This window comes from Choloepus didactylus, chromosome 5 (assembly GCF_015220235.1).
Source record: "Choloepus didactylus isolate mChoDid1 chromosome 5, mChoDid1.pri, whole genome shotgun sequence".
NCBI classification, from domain to species: domain Eukaryota; kingdom Metazoa; phylum Chordata; class Mammalia; order Pilosa; family Megalonychidae; genus Choloepus; species Choloepus didactylus.
Genome location: NC_051311.1, coordinates 74,118,805 through 74,131,640, shown reverse-complemented (window position 1 = coordinate 74,131,640; position 12,836 = coordinate 74,118,805). Strand labels below are relative to the sequence as shown.

General features: G+C 37.5%; 1 pseudogene; it reads left to right on the top strand.

Moving 5' to 3' along the window:
- Positions 1-12,546, top strand: part of LOC119535344 — a 39,243-nt pseudogene extending 26,697 nt beyond the window's left edge.
- Positions 12,547-12,836: the final 290 nt, after the last annotated feature.

Below are 12,836 nucleotides of genomic sequence, written 5' to 3'. Positions count from 1 at the left end.
TTTAGGTGAGTTAAATTAGATTAAAGGAAAAAATATTGAGGCAAAAATGAAGGGAAACATTCAGACTAAATTTCAAAGCTTCTTGGAGACTCTGTAAACAAAGACCACGGCAGGATCTAAGACTTCTGGATAGTTGTAAGGATATAAGTGTAGGATAGACTGTATTCAGGTCATTAACGTGGTTGGTTTTGGTGAAGTGGTGGTGGTGGTGATTCTATCAGTGATGACAGAAGTGTTCACAATGCTGGTAGTGATAATGGAGATGGTGTTGTTAGCAGGGATGTTAGTATTGGTGGTACTGGTTGTGGTAGAGTCATGGTGGAAAAGGTTGTAATGATAATGGTATTGAAATCTGTGAGAAATTATTTACAGAATGGATCCCACAAGGGGCTGAAAATAATACCTATGTCTCAGATTGGGACATACATTTTTTAAGAATCAACCAAAGGGTACCCTGACACAATTCCACAATCTAAAGAACTAAACTTTAATTATCTAGTTGAACCTAATTTAGCCCATTTGACATATTCACAGGACAAGCATTGGTTGAGTTGTTTTTCAATACAAAAAACATATTTCTCTCTACAATCTGTCTGTCACTCTGTTCACATAACATTGTGTTTATATTTCTTTTATAAGTCTTGCCATACTGTAATGAACAATTTGTTTTTATGTAATTTACTTGGGAATGAGGTCTATGTTTTATCATTATCTGTATTATCTTACATAGTACTTTGAATGAAGGTCTTATAGAAGGTATGTGTTTGTAACCACTATTTTGGGTGTGCAAAAATGTTGCATTTTTTTATTTCCATTAAATAAAATTAACTTTACTCTGAGCGCCCATAATACTAGATTGGCTAGAAGTGTATTAAGAAATATTTAATGGAGGTTCCTTTCTACATAGATCCACCTAATATTCTTCAAACATCTGTACAGCAAAACCAAACCAAAGATTGGTGCTTCCAAATTTGTTCCATAATTCTTGCCTCTAAGGATCCTATGGTATTAGCACACATGAACTTTTGAAGTGCTGAGACTTTGGGCTCCAATACTATACTTGGAGGCCAAGGTGGGAACTATGATGTCTAGGGGCCGGTCTAATAGGACCACTTTTGAGTCACTCAGTCCCCTTTGCCTCCTAACCCCTGTCCTTAAGGCATGCAATGTCGGAGGCATGCAGGATCAGCAATGAAAGAACTCATGAACCTCTCTGCCTTCCCAAAATGGGTACAGGTCTTTTCTCCACTCCTTGGCTGTTTTATCCCTTGCCCCCATACACTTTAGAATAATCCACACCAGGAGCTTCAGATAAGTGTAACAGGAAGCCTAGAAGGAAAATTTCCCCTGGAAACTTGTTTTCTTTCTGGCTTCTTATTTTTCTTTCGTCAAGAGAGTTCACAACATGGCTACCTTGAAATGGAGTATGTTAAGGAGTATAAGGAAATATGTACAGGAAAAAAAAATTACTGGTAGTGCTTTAATAAATCATCCTGCTATATACTAAGTGAATATTTATGGTATTGATAAGAATAGAAATCATTTAGAAATAGAAATTTTCATTTCATTTCCATTTGAGTGACAAGTAGGGAGAAGAAATTTGAGTAGTTTTAAGATTGGGCACAGTTCTATAAGTTCTTAATTGTTTGTTATTTTTGTGAAACTTTCTCAGGTCTCTTGTAGTCACCAGTGCTTAAAATTAAAAGACACTGAGTTTGTCAGACTCAGTAGGAGAAGGTGGGATTGGAGGGTGAAGTGAAATTGTCCACAGCAACATCATGCTGTGTTATGGAGGAATCTAAGCTGGAAATGGACAGAAATGCCCATTTAGGACATTAAATCATGCCTTGGCTGGTGGGAGAAAGAAAATAAGTAAAAGGGGCTTGGGCCGGACCTAAATGCTCTGGGAATTTGAACTAAAGTCTCCAAATTTTGAAAGTGATTTCCTCAACTCATGTTCCAGTTCTCATCACACACACCCCCTTTCCTCAGTAAAATTTCTTATTTTTATTGCTTATCCCAACCCCCAGTCCAATGTATTATTGTTATATATATTCTAGGTTTATTATAGTAAGCTTTTAATCATACCAAAACAACTCCTTTAGCCTTGATCTTATTCCTAAAGAGAAAGTACAGTATTTCACTTTAGCCAGTTTGAAGGAATACAAAAGTTTTCCCATTAGTTCTGATCCTTTTTCTCCTTATAGCATCCAAAATAAATTAAACTCATGTGCTGATCTGCAGCTCACATCAAACTCCTTACTTTGCAAGATTTAAATAACTTCAAATATGTCTCTAGGGCTCATCCCAATTGAATTAATAGCAGGTCCCTACCAAATAATCTCTTGAAAGGCAGCACAATCTTCCCTTGTGAAATGGTTTCTCTGACAAATTTATGCCCAAAGGACTGCTTCCCAAGTTTAGTGTGCATATAAAACACCTAATGATCTTGTTAAAAGGCAGATTCTGAGGCCACTACTCAGTGTTTTTGATCAAGTATGCTTGGTTGAGACACAGCACTTTGCATTTTTAACAAGCTCTCAGGTGATTCTGAGGTAAATGCTTAGCAGATCCCACAGTCTGCTTTATGTGATACCTTATAATACCTTTCCCCTCTCTTTATCCCCTCATTTTAAGAAGATAGTTTTTTTTTTTCCACTTCCCTCATCAATCCTTCTCCTTTCCCCCTATGCTATTAGTTCTTTCTTCGGCAATCTTTTTGCATATTAATTTTTTTTTTTTACCACTTACATTATTTTTTCTTTCAAGCCAGTTGTTATCTTCTCCCTATATTTTCTTTTAAAATTTTCCTTTGTTGATGATAACTGACGTTTACAATTATCATCTTAATTTATAACAATCTAGATCAGATTAATGTTGATTAGTTTCTAAAGTATGTACAAATGCTTCTCTTATATAGCTCCATTTCCATCCTCTGTTATGCTATTATCAGAAATTGTACCTATTTGTACATTCTGTGTCCATCAACACAGATTTATAAGTATTGCCTTATGCAGTTATCTTTAAACTTAAGATAGGAGAAGAAATAGAGCTAAAAGCAAAACATAATTTTATACTGCTTTTTAAAATTACTTCTGAGTAAGAAAATAAATATAAATAATAATATAATAATAATCTAAGAAATAATAAGTATAATTTAATGAACTGGCAAGGGTATTAAATGGTACTAAGAAAACATCTATTTAACACAAAAGAAAGCATTAATGGAGGAATAGCGGAACAAAAGTATGTAGATATATAGAAAAGAAATAGCAAAATGGTCAACATAAATCCTACTTATTGTGACCATCTGTAGATAAACTTCCACTGAAAATTGGTTTCTGATGTCAAGACTATGTAACCAATATCACGCTACTATCCCACAATAAGAAGGTATGAAAAGTTTTATTACTTACATAATGAGGCTTTCTGTGGGGCAGAGAAAGGAGGCTGGCTTTGTATGTTTGTGGTGGGATCAGTGTGAAGTTTCCCACACACAAGAAAGGGCTTCTTGGTTTGGCATCTCCCACTGATGCCAAAAGAAGGAACACCCAGGCTGTCTTATCAGCTAGCTCAGATTTGGGGCACAGACAAGAAGGAGAGAGGCCAAAAGTTGTTAGCAATCAGATATCAAACATTAGAGTCAGAATATTTATTTAAAATTACCCTTGATGTTTGATGACAGAAACATTCCATTTTTAGTTTAACTGAGTTTAAATATGTTTGTATAAGGCATTGTGGTGCTCTCTGAGCTCTGCCACATGAGGTCAGTAAGGAATATGAAACTACTGTTGAATGCCTTGTTCAAGAGCCAAGCATAGTGTATTCTGAGATGAAATATTGGTCATTTTCAATATATCTGGAGCTCTGAAGTGAAGAAGGTGTTTTGTGGATACTTTCTATTGCTAATGAGATGTAGAAGCATGTGTGACCTTTATTCATATTTTGGCTATCTATGGGAAAAGAGATTCCCAAGGTTGTTGCTTACCTCAAAGGGGGAACCATGGATAAGGAATTGCTGTTTCCATTGACCCTTACTGAATGCTTCTGGCAATGGCCCAACTATCTATAAAAATGTGTAGATGGACTGATAGTGAGCCAGGATATGAAGTGCTAAGATAAATGCTTGAAGTTTGGCCAATTGTGCTGGTCCTTGGGTCCCATCTTTTTTTAGTTTTCAGGTGTGTTCTGGATAAGAGATAAAAAGTAGCAACACTCCACTGTGCTCCATCATGTATGATGATGACAGTGATGTCTGTAAAGTGTATGAACTTCCATTGCTGTTCATTCAGTTGATCCCAAAGGCTCCCCAGGTAGTCAAGGGATCTGGGAGAGGTGTGACCTCTTCCAGTATCATAGCATCTGGTAAGTGATTGAGGACAGGGGAGGTCATCCCCTCTTGCAAATGGAACATGCCAGAGGGACCAGGTTTGCCTCCATACTGTAGCAAAAGTGCATGGGTGGCCTCCCAACCTTGTAGAGTGCTTCTTTTTTGCAACCCAAATTATAATGGGCAGTTAGATTCAGAAAGTCAAAGACCCAGGGCCCATGAAAGTTTCTATTTCCTGGAGACTCCAGAATGTGGCAGGAATTTCTGCTCAAATTGCAAATAGCATACAAGTTAAGAGGGCCATTTCTTACCTCAGAATCCCTTGGGAAATTAATGGCCACCATGCTAAATCAGATATTTTAAGAAGCAAACAAAGAAGGTAGCTAAAACCTCTCCAGTGAAGAAGTTTTGAATGTGTACTAATAGGATTGACTGTTGTTATGCAGTTTGGACAGATTCTGAGCCATTCCTTGGAGGGAGTCCCATTTAAGTTGGACCAATTTATAAATAACTCCATAAATGTGTTAAGTAAACAAGGGCTCATTTTAATGAGGAAAATGCTGTGTCCAGAACCCAAAAGAGTTTTAAAGAAGTTGAGGGTGCTGAGAAAGTCAATGGCTGTTTCTTAACAGTGTCACAGAAGGAACAGCTCTTGGTTTACCAAATAAATTTCAGAAAATTAACTGAGACATCAGGACCTTGCACTGTGTTTGGGGCAATGGCCCACTCTCCTTTGTGAAGTCCTTTTTCAGTATTTGTTTGCCCTGAATTAGTGTGCCAAAAAATTCTCCTTGAGGAGGGAACATAACATCATCAATAAAATATCATGCAGTTAGAATCTTGCCCGCAAAGATTGTGTGATGACTATGCTGTTGGGGTACCCCTTATATCTAGGGAATGGTTCATCATATCCCTTTAGAGGTGAAAGCAAGCTGCAACTTAAAAGCTATTGTTATAGGCATTGAACAGGATATTTTAGTCAAATCTAAAATAGTGAAATATTTACAAGTTGCTCATTGGTTGGAGTCAGTAATTTCAATAATATTGAATATTGGTGCATGCATAAGTGGTACCATGGCATAAGGGTTGTGGTTATCCACCTTGAGGTGCCATTCATTTCTTCCCCAAGTTTAAGAATAAGCCAAACTGTTTGTGGTAGCCTGGTTTCTCCTTGTTGCTTATAGTATAACGTGGAAGGAAAGACATAATTTGAAGATTAAACTCTCAAGCACAAAGGAACCAGCAATTGATGTCTTAGAAAATTTGCAGCATATCCAGGTAGCCTGTTCTGAGATTAGGGCTGCAAACAGCTCTATCAGGGCCCTCTCTGAGATCCTTGGAAGTGGGCTCCAAGAGAACAGAGCTCTTCAGGGGGATATAGCTGCCTGACATTTTGCTAAGGAGGATGGGTCTGAAGAGCTGTTTGTGTAGGAGATTAGACATGTGACTCATGGATCCAGTCAGCCATCTCAGAGGAAGTCAGGATTGGAGATGCAATTATTCAGGAAAGAAACAAAATTCTTTTGTTGGATGGCTTGAATCCCCCTTACACTGCATGGAAAGCAGAAAAGGTTTTTGAGAATTTGGTATGAGCAGAAGCATTGCCATCCTGGACTTAAAGGAACAGAAATGCTGGGGTCAGGGTTGGTGAATGGCAAGAAGAATACATACCACATTTCCAGTTGGAGAGGAGACACAGATATGCGCTGCTTAAGGGCAGGTGTATTTATGTGACCTCAGAGGTGGTGTGGAGGTGCCACTAAGAGTTCCTGCTCTCATAAGCAACTGGAAATGCTTGTTGCTGTTTCTGGTTTCTGGGTTTAAGGTAGGCCACGTCTTTTCATTAGACTAATATCGCTCATGGGCTGTGGAATGGAAACATACTGAAACATCTGCACACAATAGAAAAGCAAATGGTGTTAAGTGAAGACTGGGAGATGACAGATGGCTATTAGATGTGCCCCTGACTTCCCCCCAGGGGGGAATAAAGTACTGATATGGGCTAGATCATGGTTTAAACCTAAAAACGTTGTGATAAATGAAAAGAGCCAAACACAAGAGGCCAAATATTGTATGATTTCCTCTGTATGAAATGTTCAGTATACTTAAATCTCTAGAGACAAAAATAGATTAGTCATTGCTCAATCTGGGGGGAGGGAAGAATGGGAAGTGACTGTTAGTGTATATGGGTTTCTTTGTAGTCTGATGAAAAGCTTCTGGAATTCAATAGTGATGATGCTTGTACAACCTGGTGAAAATACTAAAATACCCTGAATAGTACAGTTTAAATGGTGAATTTTATGGTATTTGAATTTTTTTTATTTTTTAATGCAATTTTATTGAGATATAATCACATAACATACAATCATTCAAAGTATACAATCTGTTGTTAACAGTATTGTCATATAGTTGTGCATTTATCACCACAATCAAAGTTTGAACATTTTCATTATCCAAAAAATAAAATAAAGATTAAAGTAAAAAAAGAACATCCCAAACATCCCATTTCCTTCCTCCCCTCCATTGTTCATTTACTTTTTTTTTTTTTTTTTTTTGGCCAATTTATTTTTGACAAGACTGCAAAGTCCACTCAATTGGGAAAGTATAATCTCTTCAACACATGGTACTAGGATAACTGGATAACTATATGCTAAAAAAAAAAAAAAAGAATGAAGACCCCTCTCCTCTTTCACACCATACACAAAAATTAACTCAAAATGGATCAAAGACCTAACTAGAAAAACCAGGACTATCAACTCCAGAAAAAAATATAGGGAAACATCTTTAGGATCTTGTGTTAGACTATGGTTCCATAGACTTTACACTTAAACCACAAGCACCAAAAGAAAAAAAATGTTTAAAATTAAAAACTTTTATGCATCAAAGGGTTTATCATGAAAGTGAAAAAAGAATCTACTCAATGGGAAAAAGTATTTGGAAACTACATATCCAAAAAGGGTTTACTATCCAGCGTATATAAAGAAATCCTACAACTCAACAATAAAAAGATAAACAACTCAATTAAAAAATAAGCAAAAGACTTGACTAGCCATTTCTCCAAAGGATACACAGATGGCCAAAAACCACATGAAAAGATGCTCACTGTCATTAGCTACTAGGGACATGCACATCAGAACTTCAGTGAGATACCACCTCACATCAATGAGAATGGCTACTAGTTAAAAACAGGAAAATTATAAGCATTGGGGAGAATGTGGAGAAATAGGAACACTCAATCATTGCTGGTGGAAATGTAAAATGATGAAGCTGCTATGAAAGACAGTTTGACAGTTCCTCAGAAAGCTAGGTATAGAATTACCATGTGACCTGGAAGGGACTTAAACAGATATTTGTGCACTGATGTTCATAACAGCCTCATTCACATTGCCAAAAAATGGAAACAACCCAAGTGTCCATCAACTGATGAATGGGTATACAAAATGTGGTATATACATATAATGGAACACTACTCAGCATTAAAAAAGAATAAAGTTCTGATGCATGCAAGAACACGGATGAACCTTGAAGACGTCAGGCTGCATGAAATAAGCCAGTCACAAAAGTACAAATACTTTATGATCTCACTGATATGAAATAATTAGAGTAAGCAAATTCATAGAATCAGAATCTAGAATACAGGTTAGGTTACCAGGGACTAGGCTCGAGGTAGGGAATGGAGAGTTAATGCTTAAATTGTACAAAGTTTCTCTTTGGGTCTATTATAAAATTTTGGTAATAGGTGGTGGTAATGGTAACATGAAATCACAAGTGTAATTAATAGTACTGAATTATATATGTAAAATGGGGGAATTTTAGGCCATGTATATGTTATTTGAATAAAAAATAAAAGAAAAAATCATCTAGGACCACATTAACCACAGGGCAATAAAATTGCAGTTTAACAAACAAGCAAAAATAAGGATGGTTTAAAATCTATGCCCATGAAAATAAGAAAGGTGGGGCACTGCACTTTTAATCTAGTTAAGGAGAAATCAATTAAAATGGGAATTACAAACCATTGCAAAGTGAAAAGCAATAAGAGCTCTACATATCAAAACCAGTGGGGTGTAGCCAAACTAGTATTCAGAGGAAAATACATGGCCTTAAATGCATTTATTAGAAATCAAAATTGAAAACAAAGAAACCAAGCTTTCAAGAATCTAGGTGAAAGCACACACAATAAGCTCAAATAAAAGTAAAATGAAGTAATTAATAAAGTCAGAATTCAATGAAAGGAAATACAAAAAATAGAGTTGAGCACTACACAAAAAACTGCTTCTTTGCAATGACCAACAAATTAGACAAATGTTCTTTCTGATAAAGAAAAAGAGAGGGGAGACATAAATAATGATAGAAATAAGCTTCAGCTCCAGATTGGATATTTTAACAAATAAATTTTCAAAACAGAAGCATAATTATTTGGTAAGCAATCATAAATTACCAAAATTGTGTAACAAAAGGTATAGGACTAATATGGACAAATATCCATAGAAGAAAGTGGAAGGGTAGTCAAAGATCTACCTTTAAAATTTGTTGCAGGCAGCCTCTAAAATGACCCATAATAGCACCTACTGGTATTCACACCCTTGTGTAATCTCCTCCCTTTGAGGGTGGCTGGACTAGCAACTTGCTTCTTCTAGCCAATAAACTGCAGCAAAAGTGATGGGATATTACTTTCAAGGTTGGGTTACAAAACAGATGGGCACTCCTGTTTTGCTACATGACTCTTTCCCATAGTGAAGCCAGTCACCAAGTTGTGAGCTGCCCTGGGGAGAGTTCCATGTGTCAAGGAACTGAGGGGGCCTCTGGCCAACAGCCCATGAAGAACTGAGGTCTTCAGTCAAACAACCCACAGGAAACTGCATCTTGCCAACAACCACATGAGTGAGGTTGGAAATGTATCCTCCCCCTACATAGCCCTAAGATGACTGAAATCCCAGCCAACACCTTGATTGCAGCCTGTGAGAGATACATACTTAGTTTCTTGATCTATAGAAATTATGAGGTAATAAATATTTGCTGTTTTAAACCATAAAGTTTTAGGGGTAATTTGCTACACAGCAATATATAACTACTACAAAAATAGGTCCCAGGCCCAGATGGTTTCCTATACTATGTAAATACTTCCTGAGCATAAAAAAGATGGATGGCTATTCACCTCACTTTTGGAATTTAGCTGAACCTTGATACCAAAGGTTGAGAATAACAGGATATATAAAGAAGATGATAAGTGAATCACTTTACAAACACCAAAGAAAAAGTCATAAACAAACATTTAACAAGTGAAATCTAACAACATGGTAATTGAATACTGAATTGTAACCAATTAGAATTTACCTCCAAGAAAGCAATATTTCAAAATATATATATTTAGTACTTACTATGTACTAGACTCTGGCGTAGGTGCTTTACATGTATTTAGTGGTTTAACCTGCATAATAACATAATGAGGTAGCACCTATTGTTTAAACCCAATTATATATTTGATAAGACTGGAGGGGAGAAGTTACACAAGTCCCAGCATTACCCTGATGATAAAACCAGATAAAGACATTACAAGAAAGGAAAACTACAAACAAATATCTCTATAAATATAGATGCTAAAATTCTCAACAAAATATTAGCAAATTGAATCCAACAATATATTACTGAACCTTTCTCCATCTCTCTCTCTCCTTTCTTTGTTTCTCTGTTGGTAGGTCTCCCTTTAGTATCTGAAGTAGGGTGGGTCTTTCATTAGCAAAATCTCTCAGCATTTGTCTGTGAAAAATTTAAGCTCTTCCTCAAATTTGAAGGAGAGTTTTGCTGGATAAAGAATTCTTGGTTGGAAATTTTTCTCTTTCAGAGTTTTAAATATTTCATGCCACTGCCTTCTCGCCTCCATGGTGGCCACTGAGTAGTCACTACTTAGTCTTATGTTGTTTCCTTTGTATGTGGTGAATTGCTTTTCTCTTGCTGCTTTCAGAACTTGCTCCTTCTCTTCAGTATTTGACAGTCTGATCAGAATATGTCTTGGAGTGGGTTTACTTGTATTTATTCTATTCAGAGTTTGCTGAGCATTTATGCTTTGTGTATTTACATTGTGTAGTTTGGAAAGTTTCCCCAACAATTTATTTGAATATTCTTTCTAGACCTTTACCATTCTCTTCCCCTTCTGGGACACCAATGAGTCTTATATTTGGATGTTTTATTTTGTCTATCATATTCCTGAGGTCCATTTCAATTTTTTTTTATTTTTTTCCCCATTCTTACTTTTGTTCTTTCATTTTCTGTTTTGTCCTCCTCCAGGTCACTGATTCATCGTTCAGCTTCCTCTAGTCTTGTACTATGAATATCCAGAATCTTTTTAGTTTGGTCAACAGTTTCTTTTATTTCCATAAGATCATCTGCTTTTTTTTTTATTTACTCTTGCAATTTCTTCTTTATGTAGAAATATTTATAATATTCTAGGGTCTTCTTCATGTCATTTATATCCTGTGCCATGCTCTTCTTCATGTCCTTTATATTCTATGCCATGCTCTTGTTGTTTATCTTTAATTCTTTGAGTAATTGCTCCAAGTACTGTATCTCCTCTGATCTTTTGATCTGCATGTTTGGGTCTGGGTTATCCATGTCATCTGGTTTTTTCATATGCTTTAAATTTTTCTGTCGTTTTTGGCCTCTTGGCATTTGCTTAACTTGATAGTGTTCTTATCTCTAACTTGTCAGATCTACAGCTTGGTGGCATACACTTTAACCAGCAGGTGGCATCCGAGAGCCACCTATTCCCCTCAAGCCAGTTCTCCCCAACTTTGTCTTTGTGGTGTGTGGCAGTCTGATTCTTGTGGGGTTCCAATTGGTGCACCAAGTATGGGTGTGTTGTTGGTGCTGTCCACCCTGAATGTGGGGCGTGTGTCTGAGCAGAGAGGGAGGGAGGACGGCTTTAATAATCAAACTTCCAGTTGTTCCTGGAGATTTAAGGCTGTTGCAAGAGTCTAAACCTTCAGTTCAGTCTCGCCACAGATTGTCTCTGGTGCTGACCCATAAGTCCTTGGTATTGGTGTATGGTCCCCGGGATTTCCGAGTGGGTCCCTCTTCCAAGCTGTGCCCTCCCAGAGCCTCTGCTGAGGGAAGGCTTTGCTACATCACAAGTGCATGCCACCCTTCAAGGGAAGTTCTGGGCCACTAGACCATGTACGTGCGTTCCCAGCCTGCTGTAAGGATGGCTGTATGGAGCATGTTAATTTCCCCCTTTTCACACACCTCTACCTTCCTAGCTCTGGGACAATTAGCTATGGGTGCACAAAAGGCTATTGTCCATGCCTGATATTGTGGTGCATGTGTGTTACTGGAAACACTTTCTGTCACGCTGGGTTTTTTGGCACAGCTCTGGGCTATGGCGCTAGTGCCAGACAGGAGCGTTCCCAGCCTGACAGGAAGATGGCTGTAAGGGGCATGGTTATTTTCCCCTTTTGGCTCCTCTCTGTCTTCCTTGCTCTGAGACAATTAGCAGCGGGTGCATGAAAGGTATCGTGCATACCAGGTATTGAGGTGTTGGCACAGCCTGTTCCTGCCGCACTTCACTGTGTGGTTCTCACTACCGTATCCACAGCCACTTTTGGGTTTTTTAAAAAAGAACTAGCCCAACTGCAAACACCAACCCATGGTTTCCCCACACTTCAGTGTGGCTGCTGGATATTCAGCAGGCTTACTCATTCATTTCAGAATGTAGACTCCCAGTTTCACCAAGTGCATGGTCCCTGTGGATTTAGCAGACCTTGTCCAGCCAGTGCATTCCTGGAACTGGTGTTCTGGGTCACTTTCTGGCTTTTATCTAGTATTTTTCATGGAGGTGTTTTTTGTCCTGTCTCTCCTAGCCGCCATCTTCTGGAAGCCCAATATTTGAATTTTTATCTAAATAAGAGAAAACTAGTAAAACAACAACAAAATATAAACAAGTCATCGATAAACTCTCTGATATACCTATGAACCGTCCTGGGGTTTGTCTTATTTTAGGTTCTCTGAGTCACAAAGGAAGCACCAATATATCAGAAACAGCAGTGCACAAAGCTACTGTACCTCCATATTCTTGCGACAAGTGCTATGAAAGGCAGCAGAGTGAAGTGGTGACAAGGGCAGATTCTAAGGACTGGCTTGCATCTGTTCCAATTATAACAACACCTAGTAGATACTACGACCCTGGGAAAATCACTCAAACTCAGCTCTTTCATACTTAATATTTTATCTATTCCAGAGCACTATTATGAACATTAAAAGCTGATAAGCAAAAGGCATCTGGCTCACATTGTTATAGAGATTTTGTTAAATATGATCATTAAATTTGATTTTTACTGATCTACTTGGGTGAAAGTCTCTGTTTTTCTTACTTGTTTCCTTCTTATTTCAGTTTCTTGGATGCTAGTTCAATCAAGCATTTTCCTGTATGTTTTGGAATTTTGTATTTCTTCCCTTTTGGCTTGCCTATTCATACTCATTGCTTATTTTTCTAATGTGTCTACTTATATCT